The sequence below is a fragment of the Amblyomma americanum genome, chromosome 6, assembly GCF_052857255.1.
Source record: "Amblyomma americanum isolate KBUSLIRL-KWMA chromosome 6, ASM5285725v1, whole genome shotgun sequence".
Classification (NCBI taxonomy): domain Eukaryota; kingdom Metazoa; phylum Arthropoda; class Arachnida; order Ixodida; family Ixodidae; genus Amblyomma; species Amblyomma americanum.
This window is the reverse complement of record NC_135502.1, coordinates 189,912,989-189,934,311: the sequence shown is the minus strand read 5'-3', so window position 1 is coordinate 189,934,311 and position 21,323 is coordinate 189,912,989.

The following is a 21,323-nucleotide window of genomic DNA, read 5'->3' as shown; positions in this document are numbered from 1 at the left end:
TAATGGCTTCAGGACACTGTAGTGCAGGGCTCCAAATAAGTTTAGACCAAGTGGGGTTCGTTAAGCTTCGCTGATATTGTATGGCAGACCGGCGCCTTTTCCAAAGTAGCAATGTTTACTGCCACACATATACGTAACTCACAAGTCGCATGATTCCTCCCAACATGTATGCAACAAAGTATTGCAACCGCTTCGAGCCATCTCTACAGGCCCCACTGGGCCGTCCCTGCTAAGTGTGAAAATAAGTGGCTAAGATATGCTTAGTCATATTCAATGCTACAAACTATTTTTACAAAGCATGCATCAAAGCTAGCGAAAGAGTGCTCAAGCACACCTATGATTGAGTAAAAAGTAGAAAAACTCTTTATACATGTAAACTGAAGTAGCCGAAGTTAGAATGTGACTTGTAAAACTGTATGCATAACAGCTAGACAAGAGAGCAGAGAAGGTAAGGGCAAACAGGGGATCATTATGGGCTACATGATGGACTCTAACAGCCACTTCCATCATGGCATCTGACAGTTAAACAATAGGCCAGCTAGCATTCAATTCCAACTTATTATCATGAAAAATGCTTTCAGTGATGGCTACAAGTTATAACATACAAATTTTCGTTGTTAAGTAGAGGCAACCAGAGGATTCATGAACGATCGCAAATGTGGCGGCACTCACGAATGCCTATACTGAATCAGCATCACTTAGGCATCAGTACCTAAAATCCAAGCTTCAGGGCAAAGGACTGCTAAGTACCGTCCGTCTTCTGTTTCCATGACATGAGAAGTACATATTCACTAAAAGTTGTTCATTATGAGTAATTTCATTGATTATGCACTGCCACACTGCACATAGAGCCCATGCTTTTAAGCTGCTTTTATCCTCACACGAGCTAACTATACCCATCAATTAACCTCCTGCAAATAAACTTTCACATGAAGACAACATCTACAATTATTTGATCACGTCTTGTATGTTTGGCATTATAATTTGTTTGGCGCTTTCATATTATAAACCACTAACAAATCATAGTCGTAATTCTCACATACACTGATGGAGTGAGTATATGCCCCTGAGATAAATCCAGCTACAGCTAGCAATTACCTCTCAGTGCATCCATTTTTCACAATCCAGCGGACAAAAATACACGAACGAAGAGGATAGACACCACGGACTTCGGAGATATTTTTTGTGCGCTGGAATGATGTCTCATAATTCTTCCCAGAACCGACTATCCCAGCCCTCTATGCTTAGCCTTGTGGAGAACCTTTTTTTTTGCCTTCCGCTGTCGCCTCCTGAGCACTTGCCACTGGAACTGCAAAGCACAACTTCATCTGTTGACCAGATGGGAATGGCAGTTCTCTTGTGAAATACTGCATCCTTTGGGATTCCCTTCACGGTGTCATTCATTGCCTTCTCTACCTTGAATTCAGATACACCTAAAGGAAAAAGAACACGCATATAAAAATTCTTAGCCATATTTACATATTTGCAGCCAAGAATATGATAATAATTGTATTTGTACGCTTCACAGCAAACAACAGCAGTATGCTTTAACGCCTGTTGAAGCAAGAAAGTAAGAAATCATTTCGTTTATTACCAGCACAAGACTTGCACCTTGACGTTGATGGTGTCATGCAATAGTGGTGAGTTCTGATAGCAGTGTGAAGTACAAAAGGCAACTTCTTGCTTCGAATTTTAGAACATGCCACTTTAACTGCACAATTATTGAAAGAAATTAACTTCACCCTTGAAAATCGCAGATTAGTATGTGGGCTAGCAAATAGTGAAAATAAAAATAGTAGAAGCACTGCCAGTGTTTAAATCAACACGCAGTGACTGGTTTGGTTTATGGTTTGGTTTATATGGGTTTAACGTCCCAAAGCGACTAAGGCTATGAGAGACACTGTAATGAAGGGCTCCAGAAGTTTCGACTACCTGGGGTTCTTGAGAGTGCTCTGACACCGCACAGTACACGGGCCTCAAGAATTTCGCCTTCATCGAAATTTGACCGCCGAGGCCGGGATTGAATTCGCGTCTTTCCGGCCAGCAGCCGAGTGCCATAACAACTCAGCCACCGCGGCGGCTTCGCAGTGACTGGTAAGAGCAATTTTCTAATTGCAGTTCTTCTTGCCCATGCCCTTGACAAGCAAGGCACTAATGCCGGTTGACCTGCAGTAAATCTAATTTGTCCTCAACATGCTGCCTATTTAGCAAAGTTCTTGTAGTCAAAATTGAACGAAACATTACTTATTTTTCAGCTAGAAGCGCTTGAGCTATTGATATAGTCCAAGGCAAACAACTTAGTGCGTTAGAAAAATGTTCAACGAGGGGCCTACACGCAGAGACACTTGACTTGCCACTGTTTCATTATACAAAGTAATACAGGAGTGCATGGCCTGTGGTGTTCATGCTAAGAAATACTAAATATAAATAGAAACAAAACTGAAGTGCAAAGAAAAATTAGAGACAAGTTCTGTCATTACACCTTATGTGACTCTAGAGAGTACATGTTCATAAAGAAATAGTAAAATGGTCATTTTGAAATTTTGCACAATCATCAAAATGTCATGAGCACAGTCAGTATGCCTTTTCTTCACACAAAAGGTTTCCAGCGGCTCAAGTGCACTTCAGTTTTTTTTAGTACAGTGCCTTTAAAAGACAGAAATTGGTCAAGGTCCACAAAATGGTAATAATGTGTATCACATCACCATTTTCATATCTATGCTTCATTTAACCCTTATTGATTTTCTACACACATTGGTGATTGTGTATTTTTGTGTGTGTGTGTGTGTGTGAAGTGCCGTCGCATTGGTGATTGTGTGAAGTGCCGTCGCATGCCACTGCCCACTTGCTGTACTGGGGTGGGGACCTTGTCAAGCGTTAACCGCTTTTATCCCCATCCCCTCCAACACTGCATGGTGATGGAAATAAACTATTATTATTATTATTATTATTATTATTATTATTATTATTATTATTATTATTATTATTATTATTATTATTATTATTATTATTAAATTACTTTTTAACACAACCTCCAATATGACCCACATGATTTGCTGCAGGAGCCGGATTCCAGTGTGCAATACTCAAATTCAATGAAGGAACTGGCTGCCTTTTCCAAGTGTTATACTGATTTTCACAATGAAAGTGCCGTTGAACGAGTTTGACAGCAAGCAAAACATGATTTGAACCCAATAGTATGCAAAAGCACCGAAGTTTGGGCCAGTTAGTAATGATCCATCTTGAGAAAACGAAGCAGCACGAAAAAACGGGGACGAAAAAGACACACATAAGACAGGACGAATGCTGCACTTCCAACTGATTTTTATTGAGAATACCAAGCTTAAGTACAGCGCTACTATGCCTCGTGGCAATCAACCGCAATGATTCAAAAACGCCATTTCATTATCAAGAAGAGACAAGGAAGCGGTGCTGACACACTGACCACCTGCTTTTCTAATGTGATATGCTTCAATAATCTCTCTTTCCATCCGATCTCTTCTACGCCCAAGAATTTGAGCTTTCCGAAATATGGGTTTACATTTACAATCCCGGCAGTGGATAGCAAGATGGCCACTGTTCCCTTCTTTCACCAGATTATAATGCTCCCTAGCTCTCTCATTAAAACAGCGTCCCGTTTGACCAATGTACACTCTATTGCAAGTGAGCGGAATGCTGTACACTACCTTAGTAGAGCAACGGGTGAATACAAGTTGGTGGTTTATAGTGCAAATCGGCCTTTTCTTACTAATCATCATTGGGCAAACTTTTGATAGTTTGCCTGGGGCGGAGAAGAGCACGTTAACACCGTATCTGTTTCCAACTTTCTTAAGATTATGAGAAACTCTGTGATGATATGGAATTACTTGAGTTGGCAGCCTCTGATCTTGCTTATCTGTCTTTTTGATGCACTTTTTTTTTGTAGCAGCGTCTCTGCAACAGCTGACAATAAATCTGGAGGAAAGCCTGACATGCGCAATCGCTCAGTTTGCATTTGGACACTTTCAAACATTTGATGATGACATGACTTTTTAAAAGCGGAATTGAGGCAATTCATGGCTATTGCTCTTTTGATTATTTTTGAATGAGCACTACTGTAAGGGAGGAGTGCCTTTTGTGACCTAGGATTGTACATCCAGCATATATGCCCTAACAAGAAATGAATTCTCAGGTCAAGGAACTGTATACAGTTTCCACTAGGGAGTTCAAAGGTAAAATTTAAGCCTTTTGCAACCGTTTTGAACGATGCGAGAACATCAGCAAGAGCTTCGTCAATAGATAAAACATGCGGCTTGTCCATTATCGCCAAATAATCGTCAACATATCTAAAAATGCGTAGGTTAGGAAGTAAGCTATGCAAGCTTTTGTCAATGCAGGAAAGAAAAATGTCAGGAAGAACGGGAGCTACGGACGACCCGATGCATATTCCTGCTTTTTGTGTGTAAAACCGGTTGTTAAAATTAATGGCAGTTGACTGTAGATAAAACTCTAAAAGGGCTAAGAAACGGTCGATGTTCACACCCGCCCTGTTTTGAAAAGGCACTTCTTCCGAATCCTCAATTAGGGATCTAACCGCCTTAAACAGTTCTTTGTGGGATATGGAGTAATAAAGATCTTCTATGCCAATGGAGAACCCGAAGGTGGCTGGTGAAGTCATGCTGAGCCCTTGCTTCAGTTCTTCGGCTAACTTGTGAGAGCTTCTAACAAGGAAGGGGTCTTCAATCGTCAATGTCGCCAGCTGCTTCTGGAGGTACTTTCCTATAGCTGACTGCCAGCTACCCTTTTCTGAAACTATAGCCCTAAACGGGAATTCAAGCTTGTGCGTTTTGCCAGAGAAGAATGCTTCCAGGGTGCAAGTATCCGAATTTTTGACACTACTCGCAAGTGATTCCAGGTGAAGATCCTGCAGCAACTTGAGCGCTGTAGATTCTGTATTCTGTTCTTAAATTTGGTCTTCTTGAAATTTTTTTTTCCCGATTGCTTGAATCGCTTTTTCAAGCAATCGGGAAAAAAAATTTCAAGAAGGCCAAATTTAAGAAGAGAATACAGAAGGCTACAGCGCTCAAGTTGCTGCAGGATGTTCACCTAAAATCACTTGCGAGTAGTGTCAAAAATTCGGATACTTGCACCCTGGAAGCATTCTTCTCTGGCAAAACGCACAAGCCCGATTTCCCGTTTAGGGCTATAGTTTCAGAAAAAGGTAGCTGGCAGTCAGCTATAAGAAAGTACCTCTAGAAGCAGCTGGCGACATTGACGATTGAAGACCCCTTCCTTGTTAGAAGCTCTCACAAGTTAGCCGAAGAACTGAAGCAAGGGCTCAGCATGACTTCACCAGCCACCTTCGGGTTCTCCATTGACATAGAAGATCTTTATTACTCCATACCCCACAAAGAACTGTTTAAGGCGGTTAGATCCGTTATTGAGGATTCGGGAGAAGTGCCTTTTCAAAACAGGGCGGGTGTGAACATCGACCGTTTCTTAGCCCTTTTAGAGTTATATCTACAGTCAACTGCCATTAATTTTAACAACCGGTTTTACACACAAAAAGCAGGAATATGCATCGAGTCGTGCGTAGCTCCCGTTCTTCCTGACATTTTTCTTTCCTGCATTGACAAAAGCTTGCATAGCTTACTTCCTAACCTACGCATTTTTAGATATGTTGACGATTATTTGGTGATAATGGACAAGCCGCATGTTTTATCTATTGACGAAGCTGTTGCTCATGTTCTCGCATTGTTCAAAACGGTTGCAAAAGGCTTAAATTTTACCTTTGAACTCCCTAGTGGAAACTGTATACAGTTCCTTGACCTGATGATTCATTTGTTGGAAGGGCATATATGCTGGATGTACAATCCTAGGTCACAAAAGGCACTCCTCCCTTACAGTAGTGCTCATTCAAAAATAATCAAAAGAGCAATAGCCATGAATTGCCTCAATTCCGCTTTGAAAAAGTCGTCATCATCAAATGTTTGAAAGTGTCCAAATGCAAACTGAGCGATTGCGCATGTCAGGCTTTCCTCCAGATTTATTGTCAGCTGTTGCAGAGACGCTGTCACAAATAAAAAAGTGCATCAAAAAGACAGATAAGCAAGACCAGAGGCTGCCAACTCAAGTAATTCCATATCTTCACAGAGTTTCTCATAATCTTAAGAAAGTTGGGAACAGATACGGTGTTAACGTGCTCTTCTCCGCCCCAAGCAAGCTATCAAAAGTTTGCCCAATGATGATTAGTAAGAAAAGGCCGATTTGCACTATAAACCACCAACTTGTATTCACCCGTTGCACTACTAAGGTAGTGTACAGCATTCCGCTCACTTTCAATAGAGTGTACATTGCTCAAACGGGACGCTGTTTTACTGAGAGAGCTAGGGAGCATTATAATCTGGAGAAACAAGGGAACAGTGGCCATCTTGCTATCCACTGCCGGGATTGTAAGTGTAAACCCATATTTCGGAAAGCTCAAATTCTTGGGCGTAGAAGAGATCGGATGGAAAGAGAGATTATTGAAGCATATTACATTAGAAAAGCAGGTGGTCAGTGTGTCAGCACCGCTTCCTTGTCTCTTCTTGATAATGAAATGGCGTTTTTGAATCATTGCGGTTGATTGCCACGAGGCGATAGTAGCGCTGTACTTAAGCTTGGTATTCTCAATAAAAAAAAGTTGGAAGTGCAGCATTCGCCCTGTCGTATGTGTGTCTTTTTCGTCCCCGTTTATTCGTGCTGCTTCGTTTTCTCAAGATGAAACCAATAGGATAAGGAAATTTCAGTTCTTTTCTTCCACATTGACTTCTTTCATGTCAGAGCAACCAAGGAAATTCTGGCAATATTTATCTAAAGATAAAAGCGGCATCACAGAGATCAGAACATCTGGCACAGGCATTGACGATCCTTTGACCATTGCTAATGAATTTAACGCCTTTTTTCAATCGGTGTTTACCATAAACGCATCGCACGCGCACTTGCAACCTTACACGCTTCGTAATCCGATGCCCGAAGTAGATTTAAGCAAAAACGGCATCCTTAGTCTTTTACGTAATCTAGACATAAAAAAGTCATCAGGTCCGGACAACATATCTAATGTTTTCCTTAACAGATACGCAATCTGGGTAGCAGAGTACTTATATGTAATATATAAAACATCGTTAGAATCCTGTGTGATACCAGATGACTGGCGCCTTGCAAGGATAGTTCCGATTCACAAATCTGGATCCCCTCTAGAACTAAATAATTACAGACCAGTTTCCTTAACATCCACAACTTGTAAACTGCTAGAACATATTTTATTTAAAGCGATTATAACACATTTAGAGAATAACCATTTACTTCATGCAAATCAACATGGATTTAGGGCTGGTTTATCAACAATAACACAGTTAGCTGAGATAACGGATGATTTTATGAATGAGCTGAATATGAGGGGTCAAATCGATGCAGTGTTTCTGGACTTTTCCAAAGCGTTCGATGTAGTTCCGCATGCCGATTTAGTAACTAAACTGCTCTCAATGGGCATTGAACGCAATATCATCCGTTGGATAGAATCTTATTTGTCCTCAAGAAAACAATACGTTGCTGTTAAAGACTGCGTTTCTGGCACACTGAAAGTGCACTCAGGGGTGCCACAGGGGTCAGTTCTCGGTCCCTTGTTGTTCTTAGTTTATATCAATGACATCTATTTATCTGTTCAATCGCCTGTGAAGATCCGGTTGTTTGCGGACGATTGTGTTATTTATACTAATGTAAATCATCACTCCGACCAAGTAAGACTTAATGACGCGTTGCACTCAATTAGCGTATGGTGTGAAACATGGGGACTGAAGCTAAACACTTTGAAGACGGCAGCTATTACATTTACCAACAAGAAAGAACCCTTAGATTTTGCTTATATTATTAATAATTCTTATATTCATAAAACCCAGCGAGTGAAGTATTTAGGTGTTACACTCACAAGCAATTTAAGTTGGGAACCACATATAGAAAACGTTTGCAGCAACGCGCTAAAAAAGCTGGCATTTTTGAAGCGGAAATTGCGCCGTACTTCATCAACCGTTAAGGTAACAGCATACAAAGCTCTTGTCAGACCAAAATTAGAATATGCGGATTTAATCTGGAGCCCTCATCAAAAATATTTAATCAAGAAAATAGAAAGAGTGCAAAATTTAGCTTTGCGGTTTATATACTCCACATACTCGCGTTTTTCAAGCGTGTCCGTTCTTCGCGACAGGGCGAAATTGAAAAAACTAGTTCATCGCAGAATTGTATCTCGCATCAAATTTTTATATCAGCTGTACCATGGTCACTACAAAATAGCGCGTGAATGTTATTTACCCGAGCCCCCCATGCGCTCTGCTCGTACAAACCACAACAAAACAATTAAGCAACCATTAAGTAACCTTAACATCCATCAATATTCTCTTTTTCCCCATGCAATTTCACTATGGAATAAATTACCCGAAGAAGTAGTTAACGCTAATACAATAGAATCGTTCGTTCAGCTTTCAAATAACCTTTTCTTTGACCTCTAAAATTGCCGCAATGAGAGCAGTTTCTTTTGCGTTACGCTTTTTCATTGTTATTTTGTTTACGTATTGCACTGTTGTACGTTCATGTTTATTTCTGTTACGTATAGTGTTACAATGATGTATGTACATGTTTATTGTGTTCTTAATTGCTAATTGGCAATGGTAATTTAAATTGTTGTATGTACCCACTCCTGCTTGGGCCCGAATAGGGCCTGCAGTATTTGTAAATAAATAAATAAAATAAAAACATTATGCTTGTAACAAGACAACTTCAGGTGTCAATATTCATCAAAGTTGCAATCAGATCTCAGCTTTGGTGTGCTCATAAAGGGAGGGTGGAGTGCTTAGTTATAATGACCAATTGTCACGCCTGGTACATTGTGCTACCTACATCAATGATGAAGGATGTGACAAACTATCCTCCAAAATCTGACATCTGGCATAAAGGCTGAAAAGCAAAGGCAAATGAAGGACCACTAAGACCTGAAATTAATTCCTACTTGAGCAGTTATGCACATCTTAAAGAAAGCTGACAAACGGCACGAAGTTATACTGGTATTTTGGCCTCAGATGCTCACTCATTTGAGCCTCAGTATCATAACTAAAGCAATAAAAAGACATGACTGTTGAAGGCATCATAAGCTCCTGTAAAGCTCATCAACAGTGAGAAAAACAAATTGTAACCTTCATAATAATATAAAATTCTGCGATTGACGCCACTGTGTCAGTTACCAAATAAGAGACCATGTAAAAACTATACACTGTAAATGCACAAACTCTACATGAGAGCAAAGCATGTCCTGCACTTGTGAAACAAATCTGTGTCAATGTAAGGTTCCTGGCAACAGTAGGCATCATCATAAATGGCATGTGCTAAAAAGGCAGAGGGCACCTAATGATGCTGTAAAATTTAGAATTCAGCCTTACAGTAAAATATATTTTGTCTAGTACCATCAGCACCGTCAGAGGAGAAGGCAAAAATGAAAGGAAAGCTGCCAGATGTCATGAGGCCTGCCACAAAAAAAAACCCTGAACAGAAGTGGTGCACAAACAAAAAGAAGGGATGCACTATGCGATTACAGAACACAAAATAACGCAGGAAAACAGGGCCCAACCAATGAATGAAAAGACAGCAACAAAAACAAGGTAAGCAGTTCTGAAGACTGCTACCTCTGCAAATTGAGAACAGTGAAATAGACAACACCTAAAAAATAAGTTTCAAGGACTATAAAAACATAACTTTGGTCACATATTTTTTTAAACGCTGCATTAGACATTAGAATACATGAATCTCTAAGTGGTATTTGCCTACCATTAAATAGTTTATAATTCCATTTCCTTCTCTGACGTTGTTTAGGCTTGATCAGCCGAATGATGGCTGTGATGCCTAGTTGGCCTTTAGGTCTGACGAGGCATAAAAAAGGCTACAATATAAATAGTGATATGCAGTTTTAATTCACTACAACACCTAAAACAGCCTGTTTCAAAATCTGGAATGACAACAAATGCCATAACAGCAGTTATATTACCAGTTTTCTGGCTTTTGACATGACCTGAAATCCAACTACACGTCGAAGCCATCGTTCGGCTCATAATATTGAAACAACAAGGAGAAAGACAATTATCAATTATTTACCAGTCATAGAGCAAATATCACGGCGTGGTCCATGTACAGGCGCGGACAGAAGTAAACGGAGCGCGCCGCACAAGAACTGCGTGTCAGCGCCGCCTATCCAAACCAGACGAAAGCTCGAAATCGCCACGCGCATGTGCAGGCCCGCTTCCGGCGCGACCCTCTCAATGCTCCGCTTGCCTCGCATTCGTCCGGCGTCTGTGTCGTGCTGATGATGATCATGATCGGATGGTCGTGCTCTGTGTAGCTAGCGAACAATTCGGAAAACAAAGACCGCTGTCTTGATAAGGCAAATTGCGCGGGGACGGCTCTCCCATTAAGCCGCTTCGTTTGAGACAGCTGAAGGCGTGTTTGCGCCGCAAACAACCCGCGTGTTTCGAACTTTTGCTGCCGCTGGGACTCTGCTGCGTCTCACTCGCAAGCAAACGCGCTCGAAACACTGCGCATACTGCCGCAGTTTTGTGTTAATTTTCTACAGTTAACACTGATGATTCGCCTTGTCCCTACCAGGCGCTGACGCAGCACTACTGCATGCACCCTGCCTGTCTCCACCGAAACAAACTGCCCCTATACTGGATCCTGCTCTTATCACCACTGAGACAGCGCGCTTCGTATCGTGCTGTCATGTGCGGAGCAGAGCTCATGGTAATCACTTTGCATGCACCTTAGGATCTTAGGATGACTACAAGCACCCGCTGTCTCACCCACACGAATGCCGCGGCAGCAGTGCGTCACTGTTGCGTGCCCCACGTGCGAAATTCGGCATATAAGTACCTCTGATCACCGACTAATCAGAGTATGAGCCACGACAGAATCCAGCAAGTGATCCAAACTCCTCTGTGCGAGCTGTATTTCTTCACTGCTACCGGTTACATATAGACATTGGTCTGTTTGAGAATATAGGTGTGGAAACCGAACAGCTGCATCCAGCACATCTGGAAACAGTCACTATCTTTGAGACGCTGGATCGCTCTGCAAAAAGCGCCCAGAACGGCGGTTTCTTCTCATTTTAAGCTGACGTCCTAGGCGAGGTTCTAATGTAGGAGCACTGTGGTGCAGTACAGAGTACAGACACACAGGGCGCATGCTTTGCCGCTCCGTCGGTTTCTCGTAAGAGCAAGCCAAAAATGAACGCTAACTGTATTAAAAGAACCCGGAACTGCGGTGGTGGATCGAGTGTTTTTGAGTTTATTTGGTCAATAGCGAGGTGGAAGTGAAGCCCAGAGGCAACTAAAGTTCGAAGGACGGGCGCTGTTTGCAATGGAAACGCGCCTACAGCTGTCACAGATGAAACGACATATAGATAGCGTCGTCCCCGCGGGATTTGTGGCACCAAGGCAGCGGTCTGCGCGCTCCGAAATGCCCGCTCGCTACTAAGGGCGCAAACATCCGACTATAATCATCATCAGCGTGACCCTGACTACGGCCGAATGCGAGGCGAGTGGAGCAATGAGAGGGTTGCGCTGGTAGGGGGCCTGCACATGCGTGTCGCGATTTTGAGCATACGTGTGGTTCTGCTAGTCGGCACTGAAAAGCAGTTCTTTCTTGTGCGGCGCGCTCCGTTTACTTCTTTCCGCGCCTGCACATTAATATCTAAGGCATTTGAAAAAAGACGCAAGCAAACATCTGGTGTCCATAGTAGATGCAGTTTCCTTCAAGCTTTGTTGAACTATGATATCAGGTAGCATGCCGAAAGGCTGAGTCAAACAGGTCACTACAAGCTCCTAATTTCCTGTAAGTGTATTAGAGCAAGTATAATCACTGAACTTGTACAGTGTCATCACCAAGCAAGTTAAATGGCAAAAAAAAATCAAAACTGACCAAGATAATCACCGAGGTTACAATTTATGGTGAACATTCACCTTTTTTCATTTAGCACTTTTAGCTTTTTTGTGCACAGGCTATAATTAAACAGACCTTGAAAAAGTTTGCAGTAGACGGTGCTTATTTTCCACTCAGATCTAGAGGCAGTAAAAATATTGCAACTACAGTGAAAAGTTCATTAACAGTACCTCTTGCTGGACTAGTTGGTGTAACATTGTGTAACAGAAGTAAAAACAGCACTAATCTTTACATAAACAACACTAAGAACCGAAAGGACGGGCGCTGTCCTGTCTGTTCTTTCTGTGTTGTTTGTGTAAAAATTAGCGCTGTTTTTATTTTCGTTATACAGTCAGAGGCCACAGAAGAGAAGCTGTCAAGTCCAATTAATGTTTCTCATCTTTGAGGTGCATTCATAGCTGCACTATATAACACCATTCATATTCTTTTCATCAAGTGAAATAAGACGTATTTGCTGGACCAGTCTCTGAGGAGTGCCATGTGACACCGGCATTACTGCAGAACCTTGACATGGTTATCCTTCTACTGTGATTGTCTATGAGGAGTGCCATGGGAGATGGATACTAGAAGAAAAAAGAATAAAAGCATTGTTCTCATGCTGTAATATCAACTTAGAATGCTGCCCTGTAGCCCATTAGTTCATTATTTGGCATTTTTTAAAGCCTGGCTGCTTTGAAGGGGGTCTCTAGTGACTCGAGGACAGGTGGGGAGGGAACTAGAGAGGGAGAGAGAGAAAGTGGCTGAGCTGAGGCTATGCCATTGAGCTCGTTGTTGCTGTGTAGCCTTGGAGCTGAGCGGCCAGCTCTGGACTCAATCGTGGTATGAGGGTGCGGGTTTCCCTTTTTTTCCACCCGGTGTGTTGTGCTGTCAACGTTGCATTTTTTGCGTCTTGGCTATAAGAAAACGTGTTAATGATTCTTGCTAAAAATCACCACGAAATTTTAGTAATGACAGGAGAAATGTTCCAACCACCACTAACAAGAAAAAGAAAATTGGTTGCTTGCTTCGGATTCATATGCTCCCTCCATTATAGTACAGGGAGTCTCAGATTCCTCGCTAGTTTTGTAAGGGTTCCGAGGCCAGCCGAGACCCCCGTGTAATTAAGCACTGCTTCTTTCTGAGCATGAAACTGGCACTATCTGATGATGACCTATTAGAAGAGACACACGTTATTTTGAATAGGAGAAATGCCAATACATGCCATCAACGTTCTGGTCCAAAGCAGAAATTGCAACACTCTGATCTCAATGCAGAGGTGAAAAAACAGATCTGAGAAAATTCAACACATACTTGTGCTCTGCAATGTACGCAGAACGGGCACAGACAAGAACAGCCCCAAATCTGGACAGTAGAGACATCTTCTCCGATGAAGCTCTTTTCAGACCTCTTCACTACTCAAGAGAAGGCACTTCACCTGCATAACATCATATATTCGGGCGGTGTATTTTGCACCCACAATGCCTGGCACTTCCTGATAATAATTTGTATTGCTGACATTTCACACAACCACAAGAAAATGTTTAAACAGCCAAACTTCAAATACATAACGCCACTTGCTCACTCTAGTTTTTATGATAGGCTCTGTACTACTTAGGTTATTCAAAACCACTTAATTTGAAAGGGCTACAAAGCGCTCTTTTTCTAGGGCTACTTTGTCATCATTTAGTAATGACTTTTATTCACAGCCGCCAGCAACTAAACGAACTTTACAGCTGCAGGCAACGTTACCAATGTTACAAAAGTGATCGAGCAGGCAGCTACCTGTTGTGGTATCGCAGTGACGCATCGCTTCAATTCACTCAGTCACTTGCATGCCCTGACGCGTCACACCCCTCCCACTCTGAGCTTGACAGCTGGTGTAATCGGCTCGTAGAGGTGTGTTCTAAGCTTAAGACGCCACATCAGATCACTATAAAGGCGCACATACGCGTAGCGAATAACAGAACGCTAAACAGACCGAGCGGCGCACGCTATCGGCAGTCCGCAACGGGCCGATACTGGCGTCAAAAACACGCGTGCAGGCAGTGCACGATCACTTCCCACGTCGAATAATGAACAAGAAGTCGGGAAACCACCTTATCGAAAGCCCAAAACATAGTCACGCGCCTTCTGGGCGGAATACATTTGCCACATTTACATTTAGGACTCCTACGCGTGCCTACCATTCACCAAACGCATCTATGCATACACCTCGGCGCTCGCGTCGCAACGCATACACTGTGAACACTGACAGACCAGCAGTTTGATGATTCGATGTGGAAGGCACTTTGCTGCCGCGGAAACAACCAGTGACTCACGCGCAATGCCGAAGGGAAACGAACAGGACAGAGCTGACAGCACCTCGTCCCTTCCGCTTCTTCTCGACTTTGCGCTCGCTCGTTTATTTTCGTGGTAGCGAATTGCACGCACTCTTGCGCTACACTATGGGTCTCACCTGGAAACGAAGACTACGCATTTTAGTAACCGCTTTCTTCTCTTGCTTCGTGGCTGCTATGGTTGAAGTCGAACGTGTTGTGGAAACGAAGACTCGACGCATTCCAGTAACCGCTTTCTTCTCTTGCTTCGCGGTTGCTGCGGTTGAAGCCGAACGTGTTGTCAATATGAAACGGTTCCATGATTCTCGGCGTGGTCATTTTTCACAAAGTACGCGAACGGCTGCATTGCTGACACGCGGTGCAAGCTACAATAAGCAGAAAATCCAAACGGAAGTTTGAAGGAACGATTTTGAAATGAGACGCAAACAGCACACGAACAGCAGCAGCACGGAGCACGGCACGGCGCGGAGTAAGGCCTAGCAGGATATCTCTCCGAAATGCACCGAGGGAGAGGAGGGGAGGAGGGTGTGCTGCGTCCTACCACGTGACCTGGCTATTAGCGTGGCTATTAGCGTCATGGTAAATATATACTGCGAACTGTTACCAAATTGCGGTTAGACTAAGGCGCTCCGCGCCTCCGTGCATCATTGCCGTGAATTTTCATGTCAAAACCAGGCGACAAAGTTACAGCTCCTTGCAGAACAAATTTGCAAACATTTAGCTTTTCTCTTTTCTTTCTGGTCTTTTGCCGACCGGATTAACGAGCTTTCACTGCACATTCTTTAGCACCGCACCAAGTTTCTCGTAAACCACATTTCGCCTTATGCTACAAAGATATGATATGCAGAACAAGTCTGCTTTACTCAACTTAAAAAAAAGGTAATCTCAAAGGTGCTATTATAGATTTCAACAAAATATGTCTTACTACAAAATCTCATTAAATCGAACATCAAGGGGCCATAAAAAGTTCAAATTATCAATTGACCTCAACAAAACTGACAAGAACCATTTCTACCAGAGTATAGGTCGGAAGTGGGCACCGCCTCAGTTATTGCTGGCAGCCGGAATTCGTCTACCTATATGCTTTGCCATCTATATGCTTTGCGCATATAACTTAAATTACATGCTTAATTGCATATTCTATGCAGAATAAATTTAGCTTGAACACGGGAATGCAAGCTATTTGCCCACATTCGTCTGGCTTCATCATACAGAGCATATATATATATATATATATATATATATATATATATATATATATATATATATATGCCCGCACTTCACCCATGCGCCCATGCTCCATCGCTGTGGTAACCATGAAGCCCTTTTACATGTAATGTAGGATATGCAGCCAGGCTAATGTAAGTGCAACTACATGTCCATAGGAGTCGCCGGGTAACAATGGGTAACATTACGCGTGACGTTTCTGCACTGGAAACTCCAGAATAATCGACGCAGGGCTTACGAAGGCTACAGGATGAAATATACTCCTGTTTCCACACACAGTGTCGTCAGATTGATGCACGGCAAGCGCCCATCGCGGTTGCCCGCAATTCACCATCTTATAGCCCAGGTTCACGCACACACATTTTTCCATTGCATAGTCCACACATAGCCCTTTTCTTTGGATATGTAGGCGGGGAAGGTGTGGGATTGTCTGATATATGCCCATGCGCCGCCCACGTATTTTCTACGCAGTGCCTTCGTAGGCTGTAGGCGGGAATATTGTATGCTTGCTCACACGCAGCTAGCCTCCTTGGATCCTTGAGGGTGCTGCAGGGGCCGCCTCTATTGGGTTTGCCCGCACTTCACCATCATGCAACCCCATATTCAATGCGCACGAGCTGCATGCAGCCTATGCTTAGGCCTTTTGATACCATGGTTAGGATAAAGGCGAGGAAGATGCGGATATGACAAACGTGCCCAAGCCTAGCCCATGCGGGACCACCGTAGGCATTGCTCTGACAGCCCAAACTGCATGCCTAAAATGCTAAGCCACTGTGCAGCCCAAAGTCTAGCCCCTGTATTTTCCACACAGGACCCATGTAGGTCGAAGGTGGGAATACTATCTCTCTGCCCACACAAAACCACCGTGGCTCCCTCAAGGCGCAGCACGGGCAGCCCCTCTTGGGGCTGCCCGTGCTGCGCCTTGAGGGAGCCCGCACTGTTGCCCGCATGTATCTGTGGTGGCATGCATACAGCCCATACTTAGCCCTTTCATACCCTGTTTAGGATAGAGGCGGGGAAGATGCGGAAATGACAAATGTGCCCACGCCTAGCCCATGCGGGACCAACGTAGGCATTGCTCAGACAGCCCAAACTGCATGCCTACAACGCTTCGCCGCTGTGCAGCCCAAAGTTTAGCCCCTGTTTTTTCCACACAGGACCCATGTAGGGCGAAGGCGGGAATACTATCTCTCTGCCCACACAAAACCACCGTGGCTCCCTCAATGCGCTGCACGGGCAGCCCAGAGAAGGGCTGCCCACACTTCGCCATGATAGAGCCCGCACTGTTGCCCGCATGTATCTGTGGTGGGACCCAGGTGGGGTGGCCGCTCTTTTTAAGCCCATGCGTAGCTGACGAGGGGACAACTCAGGCATAAAATGGGCAGCCCAAAACTTTTTTGCCAGCACTGCACCCACGAGGGACCCATGTAGGTTTATTGCGGGCAGCCACCAGCCCTCATTCCCCATGTCGGACCCGCATGGGCCCGCCACCTTGTGCTACTGGGGTGGTGGTAGTACTTGTGGCTTCCTTCATGCTGGTGGAGAAGAGTTTACCTGCGAATATCCACAAAAGCAATGATATTTGCTCGCGCTTGTTTTGACAGGAGGACAGAGTAACACATACGTACAAGTCGGATGCTAGCGTCCGTCTTTTGCGTATGTGCTACTCTGTGTCAAAACAAGCACTATCAAATATGATTGTGATTGATTTCCCACTAGCAAAAATTTGTTCTTTAATACCTCAGAAGGTCCCGCGCCGGATTTCCGGGATGGATATGTGGATATATGTCGACGGTCTAAATAATTATATTTGTACCTCCGTCAGAGATCCGTGTGACGGTCGCTGGACATCCGCGGATCTCCCACGGATATAGGTATATCCAATGAAGGACATACTTCAGACATCCGCTGAATGTGCACTGGTTTATTTGGCAGCTGTTGCTTTATATTATCGGTATTTTAATAGTAATACTTTTTTTTCAGCTTGGACAAAAGGGGCACACGACCCTGGACATTATGCTAATGTTTGGAGCCGTTTTGGTGCAATCGATGACTAGGTTCCCCGTTTTCCGCTTCCAACGTTCTGGCCCTTGAACATGAGGCTCGCTCTTCATTCTTGTTTTCTGCAAGCAGACAATTCTTTACATCTTCGCGCTGTCATTTCCTTGCCTCTTTTCACCTTGTAAACTTCCTAAGACGTATCCTTCAAGCATTCCGGAAACCTTTCACTCGTTTCGCCCCTTACCCTTTCCTTCAAGTCCCATATTGTCGCCTTCTGCACCGGCCAAGCCTCTTTCCTGGAACAGCGCTGGCCCCCAACATGTTAGGCAATATTTTTTGTGTGTTTTTGTGGGCGCTCACCTTCGCCAACCTGTTTTCCCCTCGCGCCCAGCTACGTGCCGCGTCGCTCATACACCCTCCCTAGATTTTCCTCTTCCCCTTTTTCAGCTGCCCTTCCTCTTGCTGCAAAAAATTCTTTGAAAAATATAATCAACCGCTTCTATCGTCGTCTCCTCTTCTCGGCACTCGCACAACCTGTACCTGCAGTGGTCAGCAAGGCGGAGAAAGCCGCACAGCCACCGCGCCGATGAATCATGCACGCTCAAGCTGACGCCGTTCGTATGAAGGAATTCGGAATTTTGGCCTGCAAGTATTCTTTTTTTGAGAGCCTCCAGGATTTTGCCTTGAAATGCGTTCGAAAACGAATAAGGCTCATGGATTAATTGCTGCTATGACTAAGCGCCGAGATTTTTTCTGTGGCAGGAAAGAGAAACCGCAAAGCATATTCTGACTTTATCGTGCGGGCTGCCGAAGTCCCGCCTTTCTCATCACCCGTTTTGCCAACCAGAGCTCTTAGACATGGATAGCCTGTCTAGAGCTCATGTCGCGCCGACAAGCGCGATGTCCTCCACGAACCTCTCAGCACGGTCACTTTCGAACGATAATTCACAGGTACTCAGCTGCGGCACTTGATAATTTATCTCTGAATAACTATTTGTTCGCATAAAAAAACTCTAAGGGCTGGTAGGCCTTTTTCTGTCTACAGTGCAGAACTACGCCTTTGTAACATAGTCTATTCGAAAAAGAAAATTCTGCCTACATTCCTCTTGATGCTCCATTTAGAAGGGAAAAGATTTTGCATGCCTCGAGCGAACAACACAGCGCGAATCGGAAGTGATTATGCGTTAAGCTTAGAAAAATCGGCATCAACGTCCACTGAACCTGCACGGATGTACAAGAACAAATAATATTGGCCGTTGTAAGATAAATTTCAATCGCCATACATTTCAAGCGAGAAAAATGGAAGAACAGGAGGCACCTATCTAGATAGCCCATCGGTAAAAAACACTCTACGAGACATACTGAAACCCAGCACCCATTATGATGGTGAATTATGGTGGTGGGCTATGCTGGGTCTTCATCATATTGGTGGGTACCGGTGGGTGTCAGTTGATATGCGGGGCACTGCTGGCTGCCCAACATATTACCGGTTGCTGGTGTGTTCCGGGTAATATACCGGGCATTGCTGGGTGGCCAGCCTAGTAGCAGGTACTGCTGGGTGTGGTGTATTATGCCAGTCATTGCTTCCTGCCCCGCCCAGTACTATGTAGAATACCGTGCATTGCTGAGCGCCAGATATTATGCCAGGCATAAACAGAATACTTGAGCGATGGTCATATTGAGTAAGCTCGGTAGCAGCATGACTGGCATACAGATCGTACCACTGCTTATACTAGGGCTCGGCATGCTAGATATCGGGAACGTGATGAAACACAAGGTGGAATGGGACTCAATAGAACATTACAGTTATCGCATAGATTTATAATTATACGCCTTCCGAACTCTATATGAAGCATTAAGCTAAAATTAAGGAGCACATGCACTGCATATAAAAAATAAATTGATGCGATAAAACCTGCACAGCATAATAATTGGTGTGAAAAATGAAAAATGTTGCTGTCTGCTTGGTGTGTTTGGAGAGAAATAGAAGCCGCTACTATAACTGTTTTAATTGCCCGCAGAGCTTGTAGGGAACAGCCGCTGGCTTATGTAGAGCTGTGTTGAACAAATACTTGTGCACTCATGCACAGCAACGCTCCTGGGACATCACAGTGTGTGGAAGGTCATCGATGTACTTGCCCAAGTCTGTAAAAGGTATGGGAATAATCACATACAGGAATGGCAGCAGTACTAATGTATTCTTGCCTCCTTATGGCTCCTTTGAGCTGCAATTGAGTAAACAAACTACCACGAGAAGTGCTTCCCTCATGCAGCGTCTGCCGTTAAGATTGTCCAGTACTGATTAAGGAGGCACTCGGGACTAAATCTAAATTTTGTTCTATGTAAGAACTTAGTCACGGACTTTGGGGAGCTTTCTGTCTATGTTGATGACATTTATCGCCCAGAAAACAGAATTCAAAAATGGGACAATTTTTCTCAGTACTTAGTGTCCATTTGTGATGGCGAGACCAAAAAGGACTTCGTCATGACCGTTTTGAAGTGAATAGCGGTGCAGCATACCTTCAAAAATCTGCTCACAATAACAGCCCTGAGAGCTCACATTTTGCTTGTGTAAACGACCACTGGTAGTCGTACCTGCGTTATTTAGACGCTGGCTTCAAAAGCTGTTTTCTGTGAGAGTAGCTTCTTTCAAATTAGAAAACAGGAAGTTATCAATATCGACCACAATCACCATCAGCCTGACTACGCGCACTGCAAAGCAAAGGCTCCTCCCATGTCTCTCCAATTAGCCTGTCCTTTGACAGCTGCAGCCAACTTATGCTTGTAAATTTCTTATTTTCATCTGCGCACCTAACTTTCTGCCACCCCCGGGTACGCTTGCCTTCTCTCTTCGATTTCAGTTTATTACCCAACCAACATTTCTTTATCGATTTGTTTATCTTACCCATAATTGCCCGCTACAGAAGCAGGTTGTATATTTTTTAATGTTACAGCAAACAGAGGAAAGCTTAATAAACAAAATAATCATAGCCAAAGGCAAGCGGGCCCTTACAGATAGCGGAAATTTGTTCCCAGCACGAAAATATGGACACATTTTTCATCTAACCATTCGTACCTCTTCGATATACAAAAAAATGCTTTCAAGTAACTGTTTTTCAAATGAAACACTTGTCGCAAAAAATTATTTCCCTGCAAAAAGCTAAATAATCAAGCAATAAACAGCAAAACACACTGAAAATACATGGTTACTTTTAAAACGCTCCAGATCCCAGAAAACAATCTTTTAGCCGCAGCATATATTTAGGTCAGAATTGGCGCACATCTGGTAGTGTACATAGAATATAAAAAGTCTTGCCGGAAATGATTTATTTGTGCTTTATATATAGTAAGTATTCTACTTATGCACTATAAAAAGCATTTCACATTAACTCCTTAGCGTGAGCAAAGCTGTACACCAGTTAACACCACCAAATGGGTAAGTTGGTAAAAATTCATACTCAAGTAAAACAGCGCAAAACACCCTAACACCGAGAGAACATAAACCCAGTGCTGACTCGTAGTTTAATACACGACAAACTTATTCACAACCTGAAGGTATGCAGTGCGGGAAGGAGCGCAATCCAAAAAGGCTGTAACGGGACACGTTTCGTCACTGCCGTGCCAAAAATGCCGATTCCTTAGATTAGTGAATTGAGAGACCGCTAGTGCATTCGCGTCTGTTTTTCTGACGCTTCTCGAACTAACTGATCTCAGTGAAGGAATATAAAAGAATAAAATCTTAGCACTATGCAACAAACTTTTACACCGCTCTTGTTACTTCTTTCA